The sequence below is a fragment of the Periplaneta americana genome, chromosome 11 (genome assembly GCF_040183065.1).
Source record: "Periplaneta americana isolate PAMFEO1 chromosome 11, P.americana_PAMFEO1_priV1, whole genome shotgun sequence".
Classification (NCBI taxonomy): domain Eukaryota; kingdom Metazoa; phylum Arthropoda; class Insecta; order Blattodea; family Blattidae; genus Periplaneta; species Periplaneta americana.
In genome coordinates this window covers 1,174,317-1,200,000 of record NC_091127.1, presented here as the reverse complement: position 1 = coordinate 1,200,000, position 25,684 = coordinate 1,174,317, and the positions used below count along the sequence as shown (strand labels likewise).

Sequence of the window (25,684 nt, the reverse complement as noted above, 5' to 3'; positions counted from 1 at the left end):
TTACATTGGCGGGTGGATGCTCTACCTTCTCCCTAATGAATGTGAACACCTGCTTGAAATGCTTAGTTCTAAAGACATTAAAATTCTTACAGAAATGTTATATTTTCTTGGTTCTCTCTATGTTTGAAACTAACACTAATGTTGTTTTCCATATTGCGTTATAAATACCAAAAAACCGCTCTTCCCAAAACAATTAAGGCCATAACTTAACCTCAATTTCCATGTAATGAGATATTGATTTACATGTTTTGCACATATATCGATAAAAACTATCAACTCCATCCCAACGTAAAATGTCAATTCTAACAACAAACTTGATGACGATTAATCACTAATTTTGTTCATAATATAACCAATATGTGATAACAGTTACGCAAACAATGGGTATAATGAAGAGAAAATCGTTACTTACGCACTAGATTCACAGATCTCCACAATGATTACTGGTGTAGCTCTTTCTCAAGCATTTAATTACGTTTCGTACATTACGAAACCAATAATTACCATTCCCTAATATAGAAACACTCTTAATATACTAATTGAACATCGATGAATGTTCATTCACATAATATAATCATCGCATCCATCAACACAGAGTAAAGATCAAAACAAAATACGGCTGGTGTAAACAGTAGCACCAAGAGCTTAGATATGAAGCTAGATTTTACCGGTCAATTTTCGGGACTACAAAAGGGAGGGAACAATTAACACCAATATTTGTTCTAAAGTTTAATGGTGAGATGAAACAAGTAAATATACAACAAGAGAATATCATATGGTACTACTTCTTAAATATCAATATGCAGCATAACTATAACAAAATGCTCTAAAGGTGCTACGCTGCAAGAGTCTTTACAATGTTGGCACTACGTCGTTGTACATTTCTTTGAGTATAAACATTCTTAACTTTTATGATCAAATCATATTATATTCATTGTATGTTGATTATAATGACTTAAAATTGTCTATTTTATTTCAAAATAAACATCTCAAATATATAAACTTTTACATTTCTCTAAAGAAATCACATTTATTCAGAGTTTGGCCATCTTGGATTCAAAATGTCGTTGGTTATAGCACAATCTAGTATACAGTTACGAAGCTCAATACGTAGGGAATATGCATTCACAGATAGTTGCTAACCACTAGGATCGCTACTATCGCCTCATTACAGACAATGCGAAATAGTACAGGCATAGTCTATTGTTCCTAGTACCCTCAACAACTCAAGCTTCGTGACTGTATAATCTAAACCAACGAGATAGTTTCTCTTTCTAACTCGTTGTACTAAACTAGTCATAGCACAGTCTAGTATCACAGTCTACTATATACAGTCGCGAAGCTCAATATGTAGTAAAAATGCAAACATGGGTAATTGCCCACCACTAGGATCGCTACTATCGCCTTATCATCGCAGATCTCTCCTAGTAGACGACAAAATATGTTACACTTTCGTTGTGTTCGTTTGGAAAAATTAACATCTTCCTTCCATTATTGAAATATTAAATGCATAAAGTTAATTTATTATTTTAATGAAGTATATTAAATTCCACCATAAACTCGAAGATACCTGCAAGAAATAGGTTAATATTATTTTTTTTGTGCAATACGAACTGAAATTTACTATAATCGCTTCACTCATTCAAGATTATAGTGATAATTAACTATGAAACCAATAAATATTAATTTGCATTTCCCTTTACAACAATAATAATGGAAATATGAATTAATGGCGTAACTTACGTGTACCGGTACTTGTAGTGTAGGCTTATGTAGTTAACAAAGTGGGATGAGGTTAAGCAATAATAATCACACCAGAATTGGAAATAAAACGTGATCAATAAATTTTATTGTAACAGACTTTTTCTACGTCTCTAGTAAAGTAACAAATAAAAATAACAACAAAATTAACAGCTATAATGAAAAACATATCCTTTGAAAAAAAAAAGTAGGCCTAAGCAATAATAATCCCGCCAGAATTGAAAATAAAACGTGATCAATAAATTTCATTAAAACAAACTTAATTTTTCTACGTCTCTAGTAAAATATTATTATTCCAATTATTGTATTTTAGCCATTAACATTTTCATTACAACCAATAACGAACATTTCACAAGCATCAATGTGAAATACGCAACAAGCTAGCACTCGATGGAAATACGACACAGTCCAAAGTCGACCGTGGACAGTCTATTGTTTCTAGTTGCTAACAGTTTGGAGCGCTTTATCACGAGATTTGCAAAAAATCACCTCAAGCTTCGCGACTGTATATAGTAGACTGTGCTAGTATATAGTCGCGAAGCTCAATCTGGCAACCTTTTCATAAGGGAAGCTAAATTTATTTATTTAAATGCAAACATTAGATAGTTGCTCACCACTAGGATCGCTAATATCGCCTCATTACAGGCAATGCAAAATAGAACCGGCACAGTCTATTGTTTCTAGCACCCTCAAAATTCAAGCTTCGTGACTGTATATAGTAGACTGTGGTCATAGGCTGTGCTAGTTGAGGTTGCCAGATTGAGCGATTTATCGCAATTTACTGTATCCGTCACGTAACTTGACGGTTCGAATAGATGCGCCGTGGCAACGATCATGACGTCATATTGTATTAGCCAATAGGCGTCAGTGAGTTAGATGCTGCTGTGGAGAGACGTTGATATTCAGTGAAGTTTCGATTGCCATTTAAATTATTTCGCGAGTGTGTTTGTGGTAAAACTAATATTTTACAATATTCTGGAATTGTTTAGATCATGGACGAGAGAAAAGAGAGCAGCCGGTCTTGTACAAGCAAGATGAAGACTTAATTGATAAGGTGCACGCTTACTTCAAGAAGGAAGCGTCTGCTGGCGGGCCAGTGTGCAGTGTTGCCAAGTGCGGCGAGCGAACAGCAGAAGCGTGCTAATAATAATAATAATAATAATAATAATAATAGGACTTCAACCCTGTGTCAAACATCAATTATTTTTCCCATACTTCTGGGAAGAATGTACTTGCTTTGATAAAGAAATATTTTCTTTGATGAAGTCATTGAAATAGTCCCTAGATCATATATGATCTAGGAATACACGCATGAAAACTCTGAATTGGTTTTAATTTGAAGCAATACTTTTACCAGCAAAATAAGTCCACGGTCTTGCGCTGAAAATTGCTCAGCATTTGCTCCTAATGGGTTAAGGGAGAACCCCAGAAAAAGCCTCAACCACGTAATTTATTCCAACCAGGATTTGAACCCAGGCCTGCTCATTTCATGTTCAGACATGCTAACCATTACTCCAAAGTGATGCACCTCTGCGTTTTAAAATGGTGTTTGGTAAATCCATGTTCGGTAATTCATTTAATGGCTAAGGAAGAAATCTATGTTAGTGAGAGAGTAGTGAGGATACACATCTTGTGGTGATGACGTAAAAAGATTGCTGTGGTGTAGGAGGAGGAGACATGGGAACTGAAGGTGTACATGTAGGTATAGTAGACCATGTGGAATGGAGGAATCTTTAGATAATTTACCTAGTTTGCAGTGGATGTTCGTGAGATTTTAGCTTGGTAGGGCTGCTCTAAAATTTTCAATATACAGCATTATTACATCGTATGTTACTTTATGTACCACAGCGAAAATTAATTATATTAATAAATTTTACCTGCATTGAATCTGAAGCCATAATTAACCACTGATCCAGTTCTTTTTGATTCTGGTGCTGCTGCTGCTGTTGTCGTTTATGTTTGTTTATAATTAAAGTTTTGAATCACTATAAAATTTAATTGAAAAATACTATATTGGTTTGTATTATTAATTTTATTGGAGATAACATTTCACTGTTCTATTCACAATTTTATTTGTACACGAAGTCTAGCCTTCTTGAAAATGTATTAATCACTTTATCATTGAAATTAACAATATTTCCAATCATCACATTTCCAAAGCAGCAAGAGATCCTGTGTCATTGTACTTCTTAGAACAGTCTTCATTCTTTTCAGCATAGAAGAACACTTCTGTGCAGGAATCGTCAATCCAACACAATTTCGAACATTTCCATAAGTCCATAAATATTACGGAATTCTTGCCTCTCGCACAAAATAGATAGTTTAGTTTTCAGACGTTCTTCACACAAGAAAGGATAAGCTTCAATGATTTCATCAAGTTCAGCTGAAGAAAAGTGTATGTAATTTCTATTTCCTTCGAAAAGAGAGAAATTTAACAATTTTCCTGCTGACAAAATGCTCATTGAGAGCAAATCTCTTTTTACCTGACAAGAAATGGTATCACACACCTCTCTCATAGAGACAAGATTTTGGGACTTACATAGGTTGATAAAAAGTTATGGCAACACTGCTGTAACATGACGATGGTGCGTTCAAGAGCTGCCAGCTGTACGGACATGAACAAGGACTGTTAGATGAGTTAGTGTAGCCAGCGGCAACAGTACTCTGTCAATCTACTGCAGTGTGTAGAACGTTGACTTTCATAGGGATAGTGTGAGCGCCCTAAGATCATGTTTACAAAACTAGAGCAACGTTCCTGGATCAAAATTGATGTGGCACGAGGTCGTAGTGCACAAGAATGATTTCAGGGACTGCGTGAAGCACCACCACCTTTGTCCAGCCCTCAGGAGAAAACGACGACACTTGGTAGTACAGAACCCCATCATTCTTCATGATAATGCAAGGAGTCACACCGCTGCTGCTGTCAAGGACCTCTGGCGGTGCTGGCAATGGAAGATTCTGGAACAGCCACCTTAGTCACCCGATATGAGTCCATGGGATTACGATCTCTTCATCAAAGTGAAAGAACAACTGTGAGGGACCTGGTGCAACACCAGAGATGAACTTATCCTTACTATAGGGCGGTCAATACGGAACATCAACAAAGATGGACGCGCTGATGGTGTACAAAGCCTTCCAAACGTTTGACAAAAGGTGATAAATAAGGGGGGCGATTATATTGAAGGTACGTAAATGTTGTACCCCTGTTAATAAAGCCATGTCAGAATTATCGAACTGTTGCCATTACTTTTTATCCAATCTTAGTACTATTCCTTTTCTTCATGGGAGGAGTTTCTTCTTGTTGATGAGTAACAGAAGGAAGTTTGTTTCTTTCTTTCATGATTGCCTCAAGGAATGAATTTACTGCATTGTAGATGCGTTACGATGTTGCAGCTGGTTATATAAAATATCCACATCAGGCATAGTATGATGAAAAAAATTCTAGCCAAAAGTTGAAGTTCTAATCATTCAACATACGAAGAATCCCTGTAGCTCCTTGTACAGTGGAATGATTTCTTTCAATTTGAAGTATCTCAAAGTATTCTATTAAACTCTCCTTATTTTCAAAAACAGTGTTAACTAATCAGCTATGAAAATTCCACTGTGTTTTTGATCCTTCGTTCAGAAACACTATCCAGCACAGCTAATCATGAGGGCGACTTAGAAAAAAAATGCAGGTATAGCAGCAAGACTACTGAAAAAAATACGAGCTTGTGAATTCTGTGATGCTGCCTTTTCTATGATTATATTCAGCTGATGTGCGTATTTATAGGATTGTTTAATATTCGTAATTGTTTGTACTCCTGCCTTCTCTCCATCATTACAGCTGCTCCGTTGTAGGTCTGGGCAATAAGCTTGTCACAGTTGCCATTCAGAGCTGTATTCAACTGATCTAAAATGCATTCCACTAATACTTCAGCATTTTGGACTTTTGGGTTAAATTCCCCCCCCCCCCACAATCTTTCATGCACAGCACCGCCCCATTCATAACAGAAAACAATAAACCTGATACATCAGTTGAATCGTCTGACATGACTGACAGAAATTTAGATTGTTGTATTTCAGCAGATATTTCATCACAACACACCTCCAGAATACAGCCAAGAAGTTCATTCTGGATTGTCTTGGAAGTTCCTGTTCAAAAAAAGGGTTTTTCAGAGACTCATCTAACTTTCCAGCAAATTTCAATAAACCTCGAAACACGCCAGGATTCCATGACTGTAAGATTTCATTATGGCCGTGTAATGGAAGTTCAAATTTCCTCCAAAACTTTATACAGTCTATAATTTTCGAGAGAATGTCTCGATTTTGTCTCACTTTCTCTTTATGTTTGTTTGTTTTCTGTCTGTGTCACTTAGCTGATTTGTGATGTTTAATTTCCCTAATATAGCCAAATCAATGACATACTTAACATGTTTTGCAGAATCTTCATGTGTTTTAGCTTTCTCGACTAAATGTTTTAAAACATTTACCCCCGCTTTTGTCCAAGTCGCAACACCTCCAAACAATAAAGACGGAAAACAAAATAGCATACTTTTTTTTTCAGACAGTCACACATCCATTTATGCTTATAATAAATATAGAAGAATTAAATTTCCTAGAGTAAGTCTGATATCTGGTTGATGATGCCTGGGAAGTAACCAAGTCAGGAGTGTCACGACCTAAACTCTTTATTTCACTCTTCTAGCTGCAAACAACAGCGATGAACAACTGATATTTTGCAGACATTGGACACTGTTCTTATTCACATTCAGTGGCGATTTCTCTTAAGGAGCACAGGAGCAGTGCACCACCTCTTCAAATAACACACGTTTTATAAGTTATATCAATGAGCTGCAGTAGACTATGTGAGCGACATAATTCTTTATTATAAGGCTATGTAAAAATAACACTGCACGTGTACTGGTCTTGTTGACGCCTGGGAATTATGTTTACCGCTCGACACTTGGGGCACACTGTTCCATTGGAGCATGCGCAGTAGTACTGCTTCACTGGCAGGCTTTGGAGCATGGTAGGGAGGCAATACAATGTGCACAAGAGGGGTTAGAAGCACTTTCAGATGTGTTCTCAAGCTGTCTGCAGTAGTCGTTAGATCGTTACATCACAAATGTTACAATGAATAGTGTGCAAAATCTTTTAAATATGTAATTTTCTGTAAGACCTTTACACGAAAAGATCAAAATAAAGAAGATGGGTACACCTGCACATGAATTAAAATTACAAGTGGCGAAGCATAGTAATAGAGAAGAGAAAAGAAAATTGAACATTCGGACTTACGAAAAAGCAATATGCGGCTACAATATAAAAGACGCTGTATTTTGTTTTGCTTGCCAATTGTTCGATGGCGATAATTTATTGACAAAAACAAGTAAGTTTTATGAATTTTATTTATTTTTCTGTTTGAATTTAGGATTGTACGTAGTAACTAAATAATTTTGATTATCGTTCTGCAGATATGATTGATTTGAATCACATGAATGAAACAATTAAAAAACACGATTCTTCAGCTGCACACATCAACAATAATGTTAAAGTAGCAGTATTGGGTCAAACAAACATACAGACACAATTGGATGTAATATTGGATTGTTGAACTTCACAATGATAAAGTTACCAAGAACAGATATGTGCGTGCGGTTTTGTGGAACTTTTGAGTTGGCTTTAAGAGGTCACAATGACGGAGACTCATCTTTAAACGCTAGTATTTTTCTTGGCCTCATCAATTTAAAAGTTCTGAATTAGACGCACTCTTAAGGAACATTTGAAAAGAGCAACAGTGTTTAAGAGCACATCAAACACTATACAGAACGAAATCCTTCAAGCCATTTTGAATGTATGCCATGATGAGATTTCAAAGAAATAAAGAATGCTGTTGACTTTTTAGCAGTTAAGGCTGATGAGACGACAGACGTATCGAATGTTTGTGAAAGTGTGAACTTTGTTATAAAACGCAATATAGCTAAAACAATATTATTTACGGTGTGTTGCAATAGAAATTCAACATTTTACTTTGCTATTACTGGACCTACATAGAAACTGATTAACTGCAATTTCTTGACTAACAAAATTATGTAAATGTATACCTATATAATATATGTTAATAGTTATGGAGTAGTTAGTGCAAATAATGATAATGATAATAATAATAATAATAATGATAATAATAATAGGGTGTAATAATAATATGATAATCATAATAAATATTTGTGCACCACCAGGATTATTTATCACCACACGCCACTGTTCACATTCATCTTAAAACTGACACACATTAAATAAGCAGTCTGCAAAGTCCTGAAAACACAACATGACAGCACATTCACTGAAAAATAATGTTTTTGGCACAATAGAAAGAACACAGCACATCACAAAAATGTGAAATTGCTAACACAACACCGGTACTCCACCCCATCACTCTCAAACTGCGGTCAGCCTATGTGCGTGTTATGTGGGCACTACGTACAGCTTGATAAAAGTACCTGCCGGCATCTTGCTGAAGATGAAGACAACAGGAATAAATAATGTATTCAACACATAGGCATATCTTTCAAAATGGCTTACTATCAGGCAGGCCTTATGAGCACAGCGCCACTGCTAGTTTGGCATGAAAATCGTGTCTGAAACTAATTTCTGAGCTATGGCTTGCTGTTAGCTGACACCTTATCGATTTTCCTGTAAACTCTCACTCTCCTTTTGCAGCATTCAGTGATTTATTTGTTGTCTCCTGCTGCTTCATATCTGTTCACTGTTTCTGAGTGAGTAGAAGCTGTGGTATACGTGATGCTGACGTTTGCTGAATCCCCCGAAAAAATATTCTGAATTATCGTTTGTTTCAGAGCCTGCAAAGGAAAGCAACGCAACATGTTTCGAAGACAGTGGAATGTCGATAATTGGATTCGCACAGTGGATGGAATACAGCAGTTCACACACTACAATAACAAACATTTTCTCAGTATTGTATTATTTGCAATCGTAAATGTTAAATGATGTTCATACTGTTGCAAATGGAAGTGTGTCTACTATTTTATAAAGTACAAAATTTTATGAAAAATTAATTATGTAAGAATTGAACTTGCCACAATTGTGCGTGTCACCAGACATAGACACTAGAGATGGCCAATATTTCACAAACCGACATTTTGTCACAGGTATTTTTTTGTCACAGATAAACCTGTGACTGATGACGCGAAATATCTGTGGCAAAATATCGCTATCGAAATCTGCTCAGTATTCAGTACTCTGTGACTGATATTTCCTCCTCTACATCGTGAGTTTGCGCGTGCGCATGACACAATAACAGCAATCGGGCGGTACGATTTAAATAATAATAGTAATACCATTGGTTACCAGTACTTTATCTTATGTAAAATCCTGTCTGATCCACTGTTTTGTTTTGTAATTATTTTCCAATATTTTTTCCGAATACTTACAGTATGTTTCGTTAATTTTTTTTCTAAGACTCAATATTACGAGTATAATGTTAATGCACGACTTAAAATAATTTATCCATTATATTATATACAATAAAAAGGATCAATTTTTAAAACAATTAGAATAATCACATAACCTCAATTTCTCCACACCCAACTACATTTAAAAATTATCAAATGATTCACTATCTACAATATAACCTCTTGGTACATGAGGTTAACTTTTGACATGTTACTGTTCAGTTAGGTAGGTATTTATTTGTTAATGGTACATGTACATAATTTATTTGTTGGATTTTCCCATATAAATCACTGGTGTGTGGTGTGTACAGAGAAATGGTATTCACATTTCATTGCTCTTTAATATTTCTTGTTAATTTTTATCAGTGTGACAAAATATTGGTATAATTCATGCATATTGTGCTTACTTATCGATATAAAATATCGGTGTGACAAAATCACCGATAAAAGTCACAGATATTTAATTGTCACAGTCACAGTTGTCACAGATACTGGAAAATATCGTTTAAGCTCATCTCTAATAGACACAGATGTGTCATATATTTTTAGCAGACAGTGCATTTGCAATTAATAAACATATTCCACAAGAAAGAATATTTAACTACAAACTACAAGGTGCAAGAAAATGCTTTTGGCATATATCAGCAAGGCTTCGAGTTTTTCGGTAAAGCATAGGTGTGCATATTGATAGTCTTGATCGATGTGTCGATAGTGAAGACACTGATAATTTTATTTAGTTTTGCAGCAAGGTGACTGATGTCAGAGAGATGGTTTAATGTGGTTTAATACTGCTCCAACAATTAAATGTAAGGCAATGTAACGAAGAAGGAAATAATCTATGGTACCAATTATTTTGACTAATTTTTCATCACAGTTGTGCAAAGAATCCATACCTCTATAGCTCTGTTCATTCTTCTCACTGAGCAAATTCAATAATTCATAGTACAGCACCTTCCATATTGAAACTTTGTAGTATGTATGGCGAAGTCACAAGTAGCGTACATACTTCACATTTGTATAACATATTTTATTACTGGTAATGAAAAGAACAATAAACTCATTTCATAACAGCGAAGAATAATGTTATAGTTTTACTGGAATATTGCCACCTATCTCTATGCATCTACTTCAGTTAAAATGGTTTCAACAAACAGTTCTTAACTTGAATAATTTTGAGGGAAAAATTGTTCCAGGGCCGGACATCGAACCCAGGACTTTTGGTTTAATGTACCAACACTCTACCAACTGAGCTACCCGGGAACTCTACCCGACACCAATCCAATTTTTCCCTCTATATCCACAGACCTCACAGTGGGCTGACAACCGTCAAGCAACCAACTTCGAGTGCACACTAACTCTGTGTGACTTAAATTGTGGTGAGGTCTGTGGATATAGAGACAAAAATTGGATCGGTGTTGGGTAGAGTTCCCGGGTAGCTTAGTTGGTAGAGCGTTGGTACGTTAAACCAAAGGTCCCGGGTTCGATGCCCGGCCCCGGAACAATTTTTCCCTCGAAATTATTCAAATCAACTTTACAGGGAGTTATACCTGAAATCTTGATTTGTGTGAGTTCTTAACTTGGGTTTAATAACTTGCCTTTTTATTATCCTTCTGCACCACATTCGCATGTTTTCCATTTTTGTAATAGAGATGGTCGCATCCACATCGACCACTTTATATTTGTAAAGTATAATTTCCAAAGCCTGATTATGCATTTTTTTTACATAACTAGAATTCGAAATATCTCATAGACAAAGCATATCTTTGTACAGTTAAACAATATCCTTCCAGACGTCTCACACATCTGTAAACAATATGACATCTTTTTGTGCAGGCAATTCTGCAGTAAATTTCTGAAACAGAAAAATGTGTGCATTAGCCTAATTTGAAAGAACATCAGATAGATTTAATAGAATAGGTTTGTTCATACCATTTAATTAAAAATGCAGGTAAATATGGTTGTAGTTTCTTGAACTAACACTCAGAATGTATTGTCATGAAAGTCTACAATGAATTTAGTGAATAAACTAAGAAAAAACATTTTTGAGGTAATTTTTTAATGGCTAGATGTGGAATGGGTCAGTTTCTGTCAGATACGTTTCCAATTCACTGTGGGCTGAAGCAAGGAGATGCACTATCACCTTTACTTTTTAACTTTGCTCTAGAGTATGCCATTAGAAAAGTCCAGGATAACAGAGAGGGTTTGGAATTGAACGGGTTACATCAGCTGCTTGTCTATGCGGATGACATGAATATGTTAGGAGAAAATCCACAAACGATTAGGGAAAACATGGGAATTTTACTGGAAGCAAGTAAAGAGATAGGTTTGGAAGTAAATCCCGAAAAGACAAAGTATATGATTATGTCTCGTGACCAGAATATTGTACGAAATGGAAATATAAAAATTGGAAATTTATCTTTTGAAGAGGTGGAGAAGTTCAAATATCTGGGAGCAACAGTAACAAATATAAATGATACTCGGGAGGAAATTAAACACAGAATAAATATGGGAAATGCCTGTTATTATTCGGTTGAGAAACTTTTATCATCCAGTCTGCTGTCGAAAAATCTGAAAGTCAGAATTTATAAAACAGTTATATTACCGGTTCTTCTGTATGGTTGTGAAACTTGGACTCTCACTTTGAGAGAGGAACAGAGATTAAGAGTGTTTGAGAATAAGGTGCTTAGGAAAATATTTGGGGCTAAGAGGGATGAAGTTACAGGAGAATGGAGAAAGTTACACAACACAGAACTGCACGCACTGTATTCTTCACCTGACATAATTAGGAACATTAAATCCAGATGTTTGAGATGGGCAGGGCATGTAGCACGTATGGGCGAATCCAGAAATGCATATAGAGTGTTAGTTGGGAGCCCGGAGGGAAAAAGACTTTTAGGGAGGCCGAGACGTAGATGGGAAGATAATATTAAAATGGATTTGAGGGAGGTGGGATATGATGATAGAGAATGGATTAATCTTGCTCAGGATAGGACCAATGGCGGGCTTATGTGAGGGCGGCAATGAACCTCCGGGTTCCTTAAAAGCCAGTAAGTAAAGTAAATATGTGGAATGGTCTGAGCTATTGCATCGTGTTCCTACAAGATGAACTTCATTGTAGCTTTGGAGGTAGTTTAAACATTTTTATGCGATAATTTATTTTCCCATAAACCTGTAGACTATTTAGAACTGGTTCCATTTTGACAACAATAAACTATGTTATCTGCTTACTCTGATTGGTTACTCTGCCAAAAATTGTAACTGAAATTTAAATCCCTGATATTAGTTTGAATATTTTGTTTGAGGAATATCTAGCATAAAAAGGAATTTGTAATTAAAAATAATGAAGATTTTTCCTCAGATAATGAAAAGTGACAGAAAAGAGAGTAATGCTTTTGTTTAAAACAGATAGTAGCAATACAGTTAGAATTTTTTCCCCCCATTCTCCATTCAAATGCAGCATCAGAGAGAATGTTTAGTTTAATGAAAACTAGTTGCAGAATTTATATAAATAGGCTACAAACTGAAATTTTTGAAAGTGTGTTCTTGGTAAAAGTTAATTTCAAAATGTCTTGAGTTAGAGAATTTTCAAACACTCAGAAAAGGAAACAACTGCTCGAGAAAGTTAAATAAAATGAAAACTATCTTTAAGTCACTAATCTGGTGATTGAGGGTCTTGTCTTAATAAGTACGCAAGTACCGGTAATACTGAACTTGCCATAACAATAGACATTAAGGACAATTGAGTCCATTAAGTATCTTGGTGTTTGAAGTATGATGATTAATATAAAATTGTGAACATATTAATCATTAACAAAAATCTTTTAGAAAATTCTTGCCATAAAACATGTACTCAGAATTTTATTCTCTGATTAGAAAAATATATGTACAATTAATATGCCCACACGTGTTTTTATTTTTCACAAATAAGACATATTCAACACAGAAGAGAACTGCTCTGTTAATTAAAAGTAATTCATGCTACCCCTAATTAATTAATATTATTTTTATTTTTATTATTATGTATTATTTTTTATTAAGTAGTCGTTTTAGCACTCAAACAAGATATCCGTTGTAGCAATGAACAGGGTAACCTAACTAAGGAACGGAAATGTCCCTCTTTGCTTCTTCCAAAAACTGAAAACCGTAAGTATATCCCTAAATTATAGCTGAGTTATGTCATGTCTGTCACTGTAATTATTAAAAGCTCCTCCTTATTAGTCAGTGTGTATATAATTTATGCACCATATTTGTTAACCTTCTGTACATGAAGTGGCATTTGTTGTGCGTAGCTGTCACTATTCATGACAGACATTGCCGTGTCTGTCACTTATATATTCCTGCTCTATTTATCTCCTTGTTTAACACTAGCTTTTTTAATAATTCTTCTTCCCCCACCCAAAATCAAGAAGAGCAAGAAGGTAATAAGTCCTTCACAACAATCTACATTTGGCATTTCCTTTGCATTCTGAATAGAACTATTTATTTACAGTAGCGCGGTAAGAATGAAGTTCGCCCAGCTCTGAATAGTGACCTCGAATCTGAACTCTAGAGTCTCACTAGCAATGAGGTTAGGAACACCTGAAAAGGAATCACGACTGGCTTTTGATATGCATCTTCCAGTTCTGCATACTTTAGAAGTTTTAAAATAAAGCCATGATCTAAAAATGTCATCAAAAGCTAGATTGAGTACCCTTTGATGATATTCTTAGATGTTGTTTGCCATGGAAAAGAATGAATGAATTGGATTCAGTAGCGTGTACCCCATTGTTTACCCTAAAACAATTGCGAAATAAATTCTGTGGCTGGGAGGAAAAAAGTCTTAAGTAAAAATTTTATACTTTTCAGGAGAGCAGTACAAAGATTGAAATTGGTTTCAATTATAGAGTTTTTTAATTAAGAGTTTTTTCCTGGATATTATTTGTTTATATTTCTTATAAAATAGGTAATGTTGCTCATTTAACAATTTTCTTGATTATTTCCAAAAATAGCCGCACTTAAGCCCTTTTAAGACCAGAAGCCAAACTGAGTAGAAGGGACTATTAAACATAAGACCTTTTCCATGTCAAAATAAATGAGAAATGTAAGTTATTAGGAATGCAGAATGGGTCTTAAACAATTATAGGACTGTTTACCCTGGTGCTTAAAGTTTTAAAAAGAAAGGGCATCAGTATGTGATGGTTTGTAAGGAATAAAGTATTAAATATTCTTAAGTCCTTTATTCTGTGTGTGCTCGATTCAAAGAGTACTTTGGACATTTGGTAACGCTCTATAAATCCAGTCAGGAGTCTTAATTGACTTTAGCCGTTTTACCAGATTGTAGAGAATTGTTTCTGCTTTCAGAATATATAGAAATCTCATTAAAAAAAGAATTGACTTAAGACCTTTTTCCTCCCAGACACAGAATTGTAAATAACTTTACATATAATGTAAGAAGATTTGTTTGAAAGCACAATAATTAATGTTTTGTCATATTTTATTTCCTATTTAAATCCTGGATTCTGTCTGTCAGACCATGATTCGAAATTTCCGTGTCTTTCCCCTTTGCCCGCTTTTCATTCTTATTCTGAAGCGACGAAAGATCAGGATTGTTCGACTTGGTCCCGCACTTGGGGTGCTTGCTGGCTCAGAGTCTGTATTAGTACACGTTTACAATACCAGTACTGTTTAAAGCAATACTTATACAATGAAATCTCGAGTTCTATACGTTTTCTGTGGATGTTTATATATATTATGTCAATATGTTACAATTACATTTTGTTAGTTTCGACATTCCTATTAATTTGATTTTGTAAGTTAGACATAAGACATGGCAAGTATATAGTGGAACCAGCATTTCAAGGTCATACTTCACGCATGCTAGTTGTTGGCAGTCATTGGTAGTGTTGTGAACTTGAAGATGGAACCACAGGCTGGCGCTGGCGGAAGCTGTAAGGATGGTGATTGCCAAGGCATATTCCTCGCGTACTTCTGAAGAAAGAAAAAAAAACAGATAATTCATATGGATAGGCCCAAATCAGAAATACAATTAAATACTGCTGTGAAATTGTGTGTAAGACATTTCAACTCACAGTTGTTCGAAAATAATGAATGGCTGATTGGTTGCACCCATGTTCAAAAATTATATTGTTGGCCTTGCCTCATTTTCTCAAAGGAGAGGACTGTGCAGACTTCTTCTGGCAATCACGACATGGGGAATGTAAATAATAGCCTAGTCAAAAAACATCTCCAGGCTATAATTCCCGAAAAACATTGGGAAAATCGAGAATTGACTATTTGTTGGATTCTCAGAAAAAAAATACGATAGGTATTCATAACATAATGAACTTGTGAGGAAAAAACAGGAAAATAATGAAATACCTGATCGATGTTGCTTGCTTCCTAGGAAAACAAGCATTGTCATTTAGAGGTCACGATGGGTTTGTTGATTCTTCAAACAGAGGCAATTATGTCCAACTGATCAATATTTTATGTCATTATGAAGATAAATTGATTGTTTTTTATTTTGGAACAAACGGTATTCTTTGGATTATCCACTTAAAATTACCTTATTGAGGCTGTGTCCAACATTCTGATTGAGAATATTAAAAAAAAAAAAAAAAAAAAATTCAAAATTTATGATCATTTCTTTAGACGAGAAACTGACGTAACTTCACTCAGTTATCTGTTGTATTTCGTTAAACCAGCGGATAGCGGAGTGCAAGAAAGATTTCTTGGATTCCTGAATATTTCAGAAGTAGATCATCTGATGCAATGTTCAATGTTGTATAGGATTATAACTGTTATGAAGGAACTGCAGGACACTTAATGGATCACAGTTCGGAGTTAGAGAAGATTCCCTCTCATGATTGCTGTCCATTGTTTCGCTCACAGGCTCAATCTTGTGCTTTCACAGACTACTTCCTGCATCAGGGAATGCAGAATATTTTTCTTAACACTAAGTGGATTGGTAGCTTTCTTCTCAAAATCAACAAAAAGGACGCAAGCACTTCAAGATGAACAGAAGAGGTTGCTAAGTACTATGTCAAAAACACAATGGACCTAAAACTCTAGACTAGTTGAACGAGTAGACAAATGTCGGAGAGACCTTCTTTCTCTGTTCAAAAGATGAACCAGATGAAAAGTGAGACCAAGAATTATACACTACCCCTCGTAGTATCAATGGAGGATTTTAATTTCAATTTCCTTTGAAATGAATTTGTCGACATTTTCCCTCATACAAACTATATTAAATATTGCAGGTAAAGGTAAATGATCATGTTTATTGCATTAACAAAGTCAGGGAACTTCAAGAAACATACAAAATTTGAAAAGTTATGGGACAAAACAAATGAAGATAAAGATGTAGAGCAGCCAGATGTAAAACGACAACTTGGATATGAAAACTCATTATAGGCAGCCATATTTCGAAATTGCAGAATCTGACTGACAGATTCAGTAACTCAGATTCATTACATTTTCCGGAACTCCTGAACTATGAACATTTTCAGACATGCCAAGTAAGATTTACAGAATTTACACCCAGGAGCTGAAAGAAAATTATGGCAAGTTGTTTGACTTCAGCACTCTCAGATCACAAGATGTTGTTACATTCATATCACAGAACTATAAAAAGTAATTATGTACAGAGGGCATACTGCGAAGTTGTGAAACTGTGCGAACAGGTTTTGACTATTTCGGCTACAAGTTCTTCCATAGAACGTAGTTTTCAGCATTCAAAAGAATTAAGAACTATGTACGGAATATCAAAGGACAGGATAGTGGCATCATCATCATCATCATCATACATCATACATGGCATGACACCCCTTTATGGGCCCTAGCCTTCTTCAGAATGTCCTTCTCTATTTGCTGCTAAGTTCTTCCAATTTCTAATTTTACTAATTCTAATATTCTGCACGACATCATCTTCCCATCTTAACTTCGGTCTTCCAACTTTTCTTGTTTGTAATGGTTGTGTCATATAGATCTTTTTAACAGTTTTATTATTGTCCATACGTATCAAATGTCCAGCCAGGCCAATCTATTAATTTTAATATACTTCACTAAGTTAGGTTCCTTATATAATTCATACAATTCACAATTTCTCCTTCTTCTCCAAATATCACCTTCTTTCACAGCCCCAAAAATAGTTCTCAGTATTTTTCTTTCAAAAGTAGCCAGAGATTTCTCATCTGACATTAAAAGAGTCCAAGTTTCTGATGTATATGTAATTACTGGTCTTAGAAGAGTTTTATAAATCAGTAGTTTGGTTTTCTTTGTTATTAAATGTGATCTAAGATCCATCTTGAATTTTGCGTGATCTAAGATGTTTTCTAAGTACAAAGAAACATCTATTTGCAGATATTACGCGTTTTTTAATTTCTATATGGCTGTCATTCTTACAGTCTCTAGTGGTAACAGAAAACAAATTAGCCTACCATGTCATTCGCAAAGAGACTAAATTTCATGATCTCGGCATCAATGAATTTAATATTTGAGGAGAAAAATTCGCTCCGGCGCCGGGTATCGAACCCGGGTCCTTGGTTCTACGTACCAAATGCTCTGACAACTGAGCTACGCCGAATTCAATCCACAGCACCGGATCGAACTCTTCTCCTTCAATGTTTCCCTTTGTGGCCTGACTCCAAGTTAGGCATATACGTTGACGTTTTTATGTTCGTCAACTGCCATTATAAGAGGGGCGCACTCAGATGAGTGACTTGTTTGGCCGGGATTCCGCAGTTAAGTGCACAGTAATCTGTACAGAAATATGCACTGCTAGCTATGAGAATATTAAGAATTTATTAATTTGTCCTACAGAATAATATCTGTAATATTGACAATTAATATTAATATATAGCTATATATTTTACGCGTTTCGCAATAATTCGTGTGCGAATATCGCTTTTCTTTATTTATACCATAATCTGCGCAATGCGTGGAAAGGGTGCGAACAGCTGTTCGGTAGCCGCTACTTTACGAGCTGCAATTGTTCATATGTCTCGGTACGCAGTGCACACTGCACATATTGAAAAATACCTCGTCATATAATAACTACTATATAGGGGCTCTCCTACCATAGGGAGGTTTAGAGACAGTATACCTAGAGGCAATGCAATTATTAAAGCCGATATGTAATTAATTAAGATGACTTGTGAATGCTTTAGTTTACAATGGTTGGTTTAATAGAAATACGTTTACTTGCAATTTTGGTTTGATTTTGTTTAGGGATACTTTTATTTAAGCTTACTTTTGCGTTTATTATGTTATTTTATTGAGTAGCTGTATTTATTGTAATGTTATTATATCCTATACTATACTCAACGAATCACGATAATTAATAATACAATCAACTGCAATTATTTACAAGACTGACAGCTTCCGGATAAATTACGCATGTCTGACAAATTTCCAGTAATAAACCTGACAAAATCATGGAAGATAATTTAACAAGCAGTAATTTTCAAACTAGCCTACATAAATTAGGGATACAACAACAACCTGTATACATTTGCGTCAATTCGGAATTTCTACTTTTTCACAAGGGATAAAAACACTTCATTTGAAATTAGGATGGCATTATTACAAAATATAGGCTACTGCATGTATTTAATATACATTCAGAAATAATAATAATAATAATAATAATAATAATAATAATAATAATAATAATAATAATAATAATAATATTTTATTGCTATAATAAAGATACATAGTCTATTGTTTTTTAATATATATAAATCACTCTAGCACCCCCAGAAAGAGTACATCTAAAAAGGGATTGCCTAGAAGACAAAGTATACCATTTAAAAAACAAAATTTCGAATAGTATACTTACATATTACACGGATAATAATTTGTTACGAATATAAAACAAATGCAAGAGAAAAAAAATTACAGTGCAATGTGTCTGAGGTGATTTCTTAACAATGCAATCGAACCAGAAATAAAATTTCGAGCTACTCTTGATGCTTACAGCGCTACGTTTCCTATCCGTGTAATCCTGGATATTCGTCAGGAGATCGATACGTCGCCTGAGCCAGTGATGTCAAACTCAAAGCTACAGAGCACGGTAACAGACTCGGGGCAGATGACGGACCGATCACATTGTCGTGTGCGAATAGGACCAGGGAAATTTCTTGTGCACGATTAGCTACAGTCCGGTATTTAGCGACAAGCTTACGGTCTCGAACTCCGAAGAGTCGTTGGGACACACATTCTTTGCTGTTGTTAAAATGCAGTCCTTAATAAATTGTCCATCTGAATAAGTTCCATGTCTGGAGACAATCATGCGCGCCAGATCAAAACTTGCATCAACACTACACACCTCCATGTGCCACGAATATATAACACAAACACTTTAAGAACCGTGCGCTAACCAATAGGTTATTATCTCAGTTTTCATAGAATCCCATGAAGCTTTCATCCATCACCAAGTTAATATCGACGCATAAGATGCACCAGGCTTTTCAGATCCATTTTCAATGAAAAAGTGCGTCTTATGCCCCGGAAAATACGGTACATAGCGGAGAATGTATAATAAACATTAATAGATTACATAAGTAATTATAAAATTAGGAAAATTTCTTTTTAGAGTTAAAATTAGATGGGAAGGGAAAGTCAAAGCTCTAACGGAGATGGAATTATAAATGTTGAGTAGTCACACGATAAGAAACTACGAAGAGTAGTCAATGAAGTTAACAGAATAATTCTTAAGAGATTGAGCATAAAATGAAAAAGCTAAGGTAGGAGTTTTAAATACAAGAGCTATACTTATTATTAGTTGTATATCATTATTATTATTATTATTATTATTATTATTATTATTATTATTATTATTATTATTATTATTATTATTATTAGTACTAGTATTGTAAACAGAGGATGCTTATAGGTTCAATATGTATTACTTTGTGTTATATTTGTATTGAGAGTGATGGCGGATTAAGAACAGAAATACATCTAATCCGCCATGACGTGAACAAAGATTGATGAAATAAATAAATAAATAATTATAATAAAAAATGTGTACCTTACGAATAATAATTAATGTTTATTTATACGAGTATCGCTCTCTTTAAATTTCCTTTAAAGTCTAGGTAGTATAAATTTAATGATCAATTTTATATTTCCTTGTGTTAAAGAAATGCAGATCCCGGTCATTAATATTATCTAATACTGGTACGACTTCTTTTGCATAATATTAACTATGATTCTATGAAACAGATTTTTAGTTTCCTCTTGGAACTGTACAACAATAAATAGGCCTACATGTACTATCAGTAAATTCCATGAGCTTCAAAACTGTACAACTGCGATAAATGGCAAATAATTGTAATATCTCACAGCGCCAGTGAACTAGGACATCGCATTTATCCACTTCTAGACATTTTACTAGAACTCGTTCTTCTCCATGAAATCCTTCATAGTCTGCTTGGTGTTTCAGCTCGTAATGTTATAAGTAAGTACTGTTTACATACGGTACTAATGGCAATGCATTCCTCTGCCCTTCGGCATAAGGAATCACGCACTTTTTGAAACTGACCTGGCTGTTCTTGTTAACCAAAAGTCTAGGGAATTTAAGTTTGGGGAAGGAACAGACCAAGGTGTGGGGCCTCCCCGATCAATCCAGCGGTCCTGAAATGTCAGCGTCAGGTGTTGACGCACATTGCGGAGAAAATGTGCTGGTGTGCCATCATGCATGAACCACATCTGTAGTCTTTGCTGACATGGCATATACTCCAGCAAGGTAGCCAATACGTTAATAAGAAAGTCCTGATAACAAGGCCCAGTTAATCTATGGTATGGCCCCTAATCTATCGCCAAGAACGCCTCCCATACGTTAATTGAGAATCGGTGCTGATGCCTTATTTCTTCAACTGCATGGGGATTTTCATCAGCCCACACATGCTGATTACGAAAATTCACAACACCATCTGTGCTGAACCCCGCTCACATCTTCAATATTCCTTGCGACGTATCATATTCCATCAACTACGGTATGATTATCTAGTAGTCTGCTGTATTGTAGGACAGAAAAATGCATTCCCTAAATGGACGTCACATTGAGCACCTCCTATGAACAAGTGTTCAGATCTCAGAAAGTATGTGTTGTAGGAGCCATGTTTATTAGACTTTTTTTTCCTTGTTTTGATGCATACTATCACCTCTTAAAATATTGGATACTTTTTAACACCCTGTATATGCTAATTTCGGTTTCTTGATTCACTCAATAAAGAAACTAGAAACTTCTGTAGATTTGTTGAGTAATTCAGTTAAAGAAATATAGTTGAAAGGCAACTTAACACTATCTCAGGTTCGAAAATAAAAGTTCTAAGAAAAAATTTTAAGGGTATGTTTGAGAAAAATAGTGGCTACCAAAACCTCTCCAAAGTCGCTAAAGTTCTGGAGGGGCAAAACATAATGAACTTGATCGTGTGTGTGTTAGTGATAGACCCCTCTTCAAATATGCAAGGTTAACATCGTTCAGTATCTGTTCTCGGATAATAGGCAAGAATTTGTGATTCACAATCTGGCATTTGTTGTGCACTGCAACTCCGGTCAGCATTTTACATCTGATGTTAGCTGCAATTGGTGAGTTTCAATATAATTTTTTCTAGTAAGTTACGAACATTCTGATGCTTTTGTTTCCATTTTCAGAATTATTTTTAGCACATAAAAATCCGAGCCCTAATGATTTGCTACAACCTTACATAAGAACACATTCTCCCATTCCACGTGTATTAAAAACTCTCCACAAAACATGGGATTTAGCGCGAATCATGTCAATGAATTTAGACACATTCTTTTCTTGGACTTCAAAGTCTTACATGCCAAAGCATTGTGCTAGAGTCGACGGCAATTCGGAAGGCGGTAGTTTGCTAGCGTTTGCGTCGAGAGAGACAGATAGAGAGAGCAAGGCAGCGTACAACATTGCCACATCGTACTTCACGAGCACGTGCAATACAAATAGCGCAGGAGAGAATTTAGATTCTCAAAAGGCAATAATAACCTTAGCCGTTGATTACTGTAAGCATGACACCAAACAAACCCTCTTTCCTTCACTAACAATATTCTTTGCACGGTTCCCAATCCCACACCACATGCTTCTGCAGTCGTTTCTTGTGCGTTGGCAACGTTGCAGCCAGCATCAAGATGGCCGGCAGCGTTGTGCTCGTCAACGTTTTTAAAATAATTATACACCTTAAACACTATTTTCCGCGCCTGCCTGTGCAATACTTGTCTTTTTACAATCTCTTCTTCCATTTATTTATCTTACACACACAGTAAATGTTAGTTTTACTTATTCAATGTATTGAAACACTCGCACGTGAACAAACGAACTCTGGAAGTACTTGTTACAGACTGATTTCGATTGGTTCTACTGTACAAGCTTGTGACGTCACATGCCAGAAATGCTACGGCGCATATAGTAGCTGACCGCCTTCCGAAATGCCGTCTGCTCGGGCCACGAGCTCGTGGCAAACCTGTGGCAGCTGCCACCAGTGGCCGAGCTTGACATGATTGTCTGAGCGACGTGCAGAAGGTCATGGGTTCGGTCCCCTGGACGACGAATTATTTTGTCTTAACATAAATTGTTTCGGACAACTGCGACGGATGTTTAGTTAGTATTTTTTTCTCTATGTGGAATAAGTACTTCTCACGTCCCATGGGATTGTATTTGGCTTGACCCTGCAAAAAGAACAGTATAAAAATATATATGAAGATCCATTTTGTCTTCCTAGTGAAAAAATAATGAGAAAGTTAATCATAATAAAGAAAAAATAAAATAAAAACTGGAGGACCTAATACTTCGTCCACCAGCCATCTGCTTCTACCATCCAGTATTGTTTTACCGGTGTTAAAGGAAGATATGTTTTCCATACTAATAGGCTAACAAAATCGCGAAATTCCTCAGTCAGACTAATGACTAAAAGTTGTCAGTAAACGAACACGGCAAGATAGGCCTAATCATGTGATGACGTTCGTAGCGTCGTGGCCTACTTGATGGCTCCGTGTTCGGACCATGATGCAGACTTTTTTTTTTACTCGTAATTCATAACGTAGGTCAAATTTCATTTACTGCAATGTGCATAAATACCAATCTACTCTTAATATTAGATCACTTTCATCGCATCATTTCAAATGCCTTTCGGATTGCGACATGAATCGAAGAGAAATTATATATTTCAATTGCTGACAAAACGATGCCTTGGAGAACCGGCATGCGTAGTATGTGGCAAGCGAAACTTACATAATGAGGAAGCTCCATGACCATGCATCACGAGCAAAGAGATTTAACAAACTGTATGATTTACTATATGACTTAATATCTCATATTTCACTCATTCTTCAACTTATTTACGACGTTCTTAAATCAAGAGTGAATTTTAGCATTTAGTATTATCACAGTCTAAGACATACAGTCACGAAACTTCAACACTTTTTCTGCCAACATTCGCGACACTAGCGCCCAAGCGGCAGGCAAGGCACTGGCCATAGTCTCGTTCAGCCAGCACGTGCTTTAAAGGGATGCGAGATGTTATAATAACGTTTTAATCATACATCGGAATAAAGGCAATGTGTGCAATGACGAAAATTGCAGTAACAACAAGTTTAAATCTCCGAATTTGTCGTTCTTCAGATTCCCTAAAGACCATGAGAAAATCATAACTCAGGAATAACCAATAATCCACGTTGTAGGTAGCCTACGTATTGTGTTCTATAAAACATTATTATTACTTATCAGTTACCTATTTGTATGTCAGGAAGGAGAGTTTAAATAAAAACAAAGTAAATACCTGTTACAGTATATTATTTTTTTGTAGAAATCATATGTGTAAATGTGTAACCATTCCGATTTTGGATAATGTATCTACAGTTTTTAATGCAAGTAATTCCATACTTTTTGTATTCGTGTTTTTTTTCTATATATTTTTCAAAAGTTGAACGTTATATTGCATTCAAGTAGGGATCATGGTGTTAATTTTTCAAGAATTCATGGAGTATTGTAATCCTTTTGCAAAATATTCACTTCTTGAATAAATCCAGACTGTGTCGATAGATTTCTGATGTGTTGGTGTAGATTCATGTGGCAGACGTATTAAGTTCTCAAGAGCCTTTTTAAATTTAATATAAAAAGCAATCTTTTCTGTAATAATTTGCATGACTGCTATTGGTGTTGATTTTACATTCCCAGTGATTATTTGAGCTGTTCAGAGCAGAAGTGGTGTAAGTCAAAATTAGGTAATGAGATTTAAAGTAAATATTCTGTAAAATACAGCGCAAAGTAGCAATTAATATATCCTTCGTGCTATTCACTGACTACTAATAGTTTAAATAAATTCAATATTAACTGCTACTTTGCGCTGTATTTTAAAGAATGTTTACTTTAACCCTCATTACCCATTTTGACTTACACCACTTCTGCTCTGAAAATAAAATTAGGCCTACATTTTCTGAGTTAATTGAAGTCACAATTTTTTCAACAAAATTGTGTGTTCATTTATTTGTTTTCACCTACGTCATATTAACAGTAAGGGCATGTAAATTACGTATTATATAGGTAGGATAAGTTAAAATTAGGCATTATGTGTGAAAACTGGAAATGTAATGTAAAATGCGGTAAACTTGCCATAAACATTTAAACCATAATATCAGCACTATTTGTCACTCAAAATAATAAAGGAAATACCGGTTCTTAAGAAATGAAAAATAATAAACTTCATAAATCAATGTCTGTCATATTAAGGTTTAAATCTTCCCCTTTTTTATTTTCAAGTTTACCTCAGCGGCCGAGTTTACCCCAATTTGCGGTATGGAAAATAGTTAATTTCTCAGGAAATAGGGAGAGGCGTTCACCACGCAATGTAACCTACAATTTTGAAGCTACTAATTTTGACTCTTCTCACAGGAAATATAGAGTTCTAATGATTCATAAATATATTCAGGAATGAATTTAATTAACCATCCACGTACGAACAATTATATTATTTCAAACCATGATACGTGAATAGTTCCATGATTCAGTTGTAAGGAGCAGAAAGAATTACGTTTATTCTCAGCTTCTGAAACTTGTAGATTAACTGCGTGTGAAATTCTTCTAGGATTCTAAATTAAAATTAATAAGAATCATATACACTTACTGTATAGCATAAAAATATAAAACAAATTACGCAAAACCCGTTTTCTGATGTGTTATCATATGTCGTGTGCACACTTTTAACTTGCCTGCCGCTAGAGGGCTACTGTCGCGCCAGCTGTCAAATGTTGGCATATTTTATACGTATGAGTTGCGTGACTGTATGTCTTAGACTGTGGTATTATGACATGAAGGGTCCAGAGGAATAACGATCTAAGTCCATTTCTTGAAGAAAAAAAATAGTTAATGATGCCATCTGTTAGAGCAGGTCAAGTACTATCTTCTAAATGTCATTTCATTGAAGAAAAGTGATTAGAGTCCTGAAATTATCAATGTGCGTTCTATTGGAAAC

The 25,684-nt window shown here is 35.3% G+C and overlaps 1 protein-coding gene and 1 long non-coding RNA gene across 3 annotated transcripts in view; both read right to left on the bottom strand.

Moving 5' to 3' along the window:
* LOC138708711 (uro-adherence factor A-like) overlaps positions 1-552 on the bottom strand; it is a 146,929-nt gene extending 146,377 nt beyond the window's left edge. Inside the window, exon 1 of the mRNA XM_069838815.1 lies at positions 413-552. The gene's annotated coding sequence lies outside the window, so the exon portion shown is untranslated. The remainder of the gene's footprint in view (positions 1-412) is intronic.
* Positions 553-10,760: 10,208 nt separating this feature from the next.
* Positions 10,761-25,684, bottom strand: part of LOC138708710 (uncharacterized) — a 38,572-nt gene continuing 23,648 nt past the window's right edge. Inside the window, exons 2-3 of one of the 2 annotated variants that reach the window (XR_011334756.1) lie at positions 14,964-15,179; positions 10,761-11,064 (exon numbers count right to left, since the gene is read on the bottom strand). This is a non-coding gene — a long non-coding RNA (uncharacterized lncRNA). The remainder of the gene's footprint in view (positions 11,065-14,963; positions 15,180-25,684) is intronic. The other variant, XR_011334755.1, reaches the window with a different exon arrangement.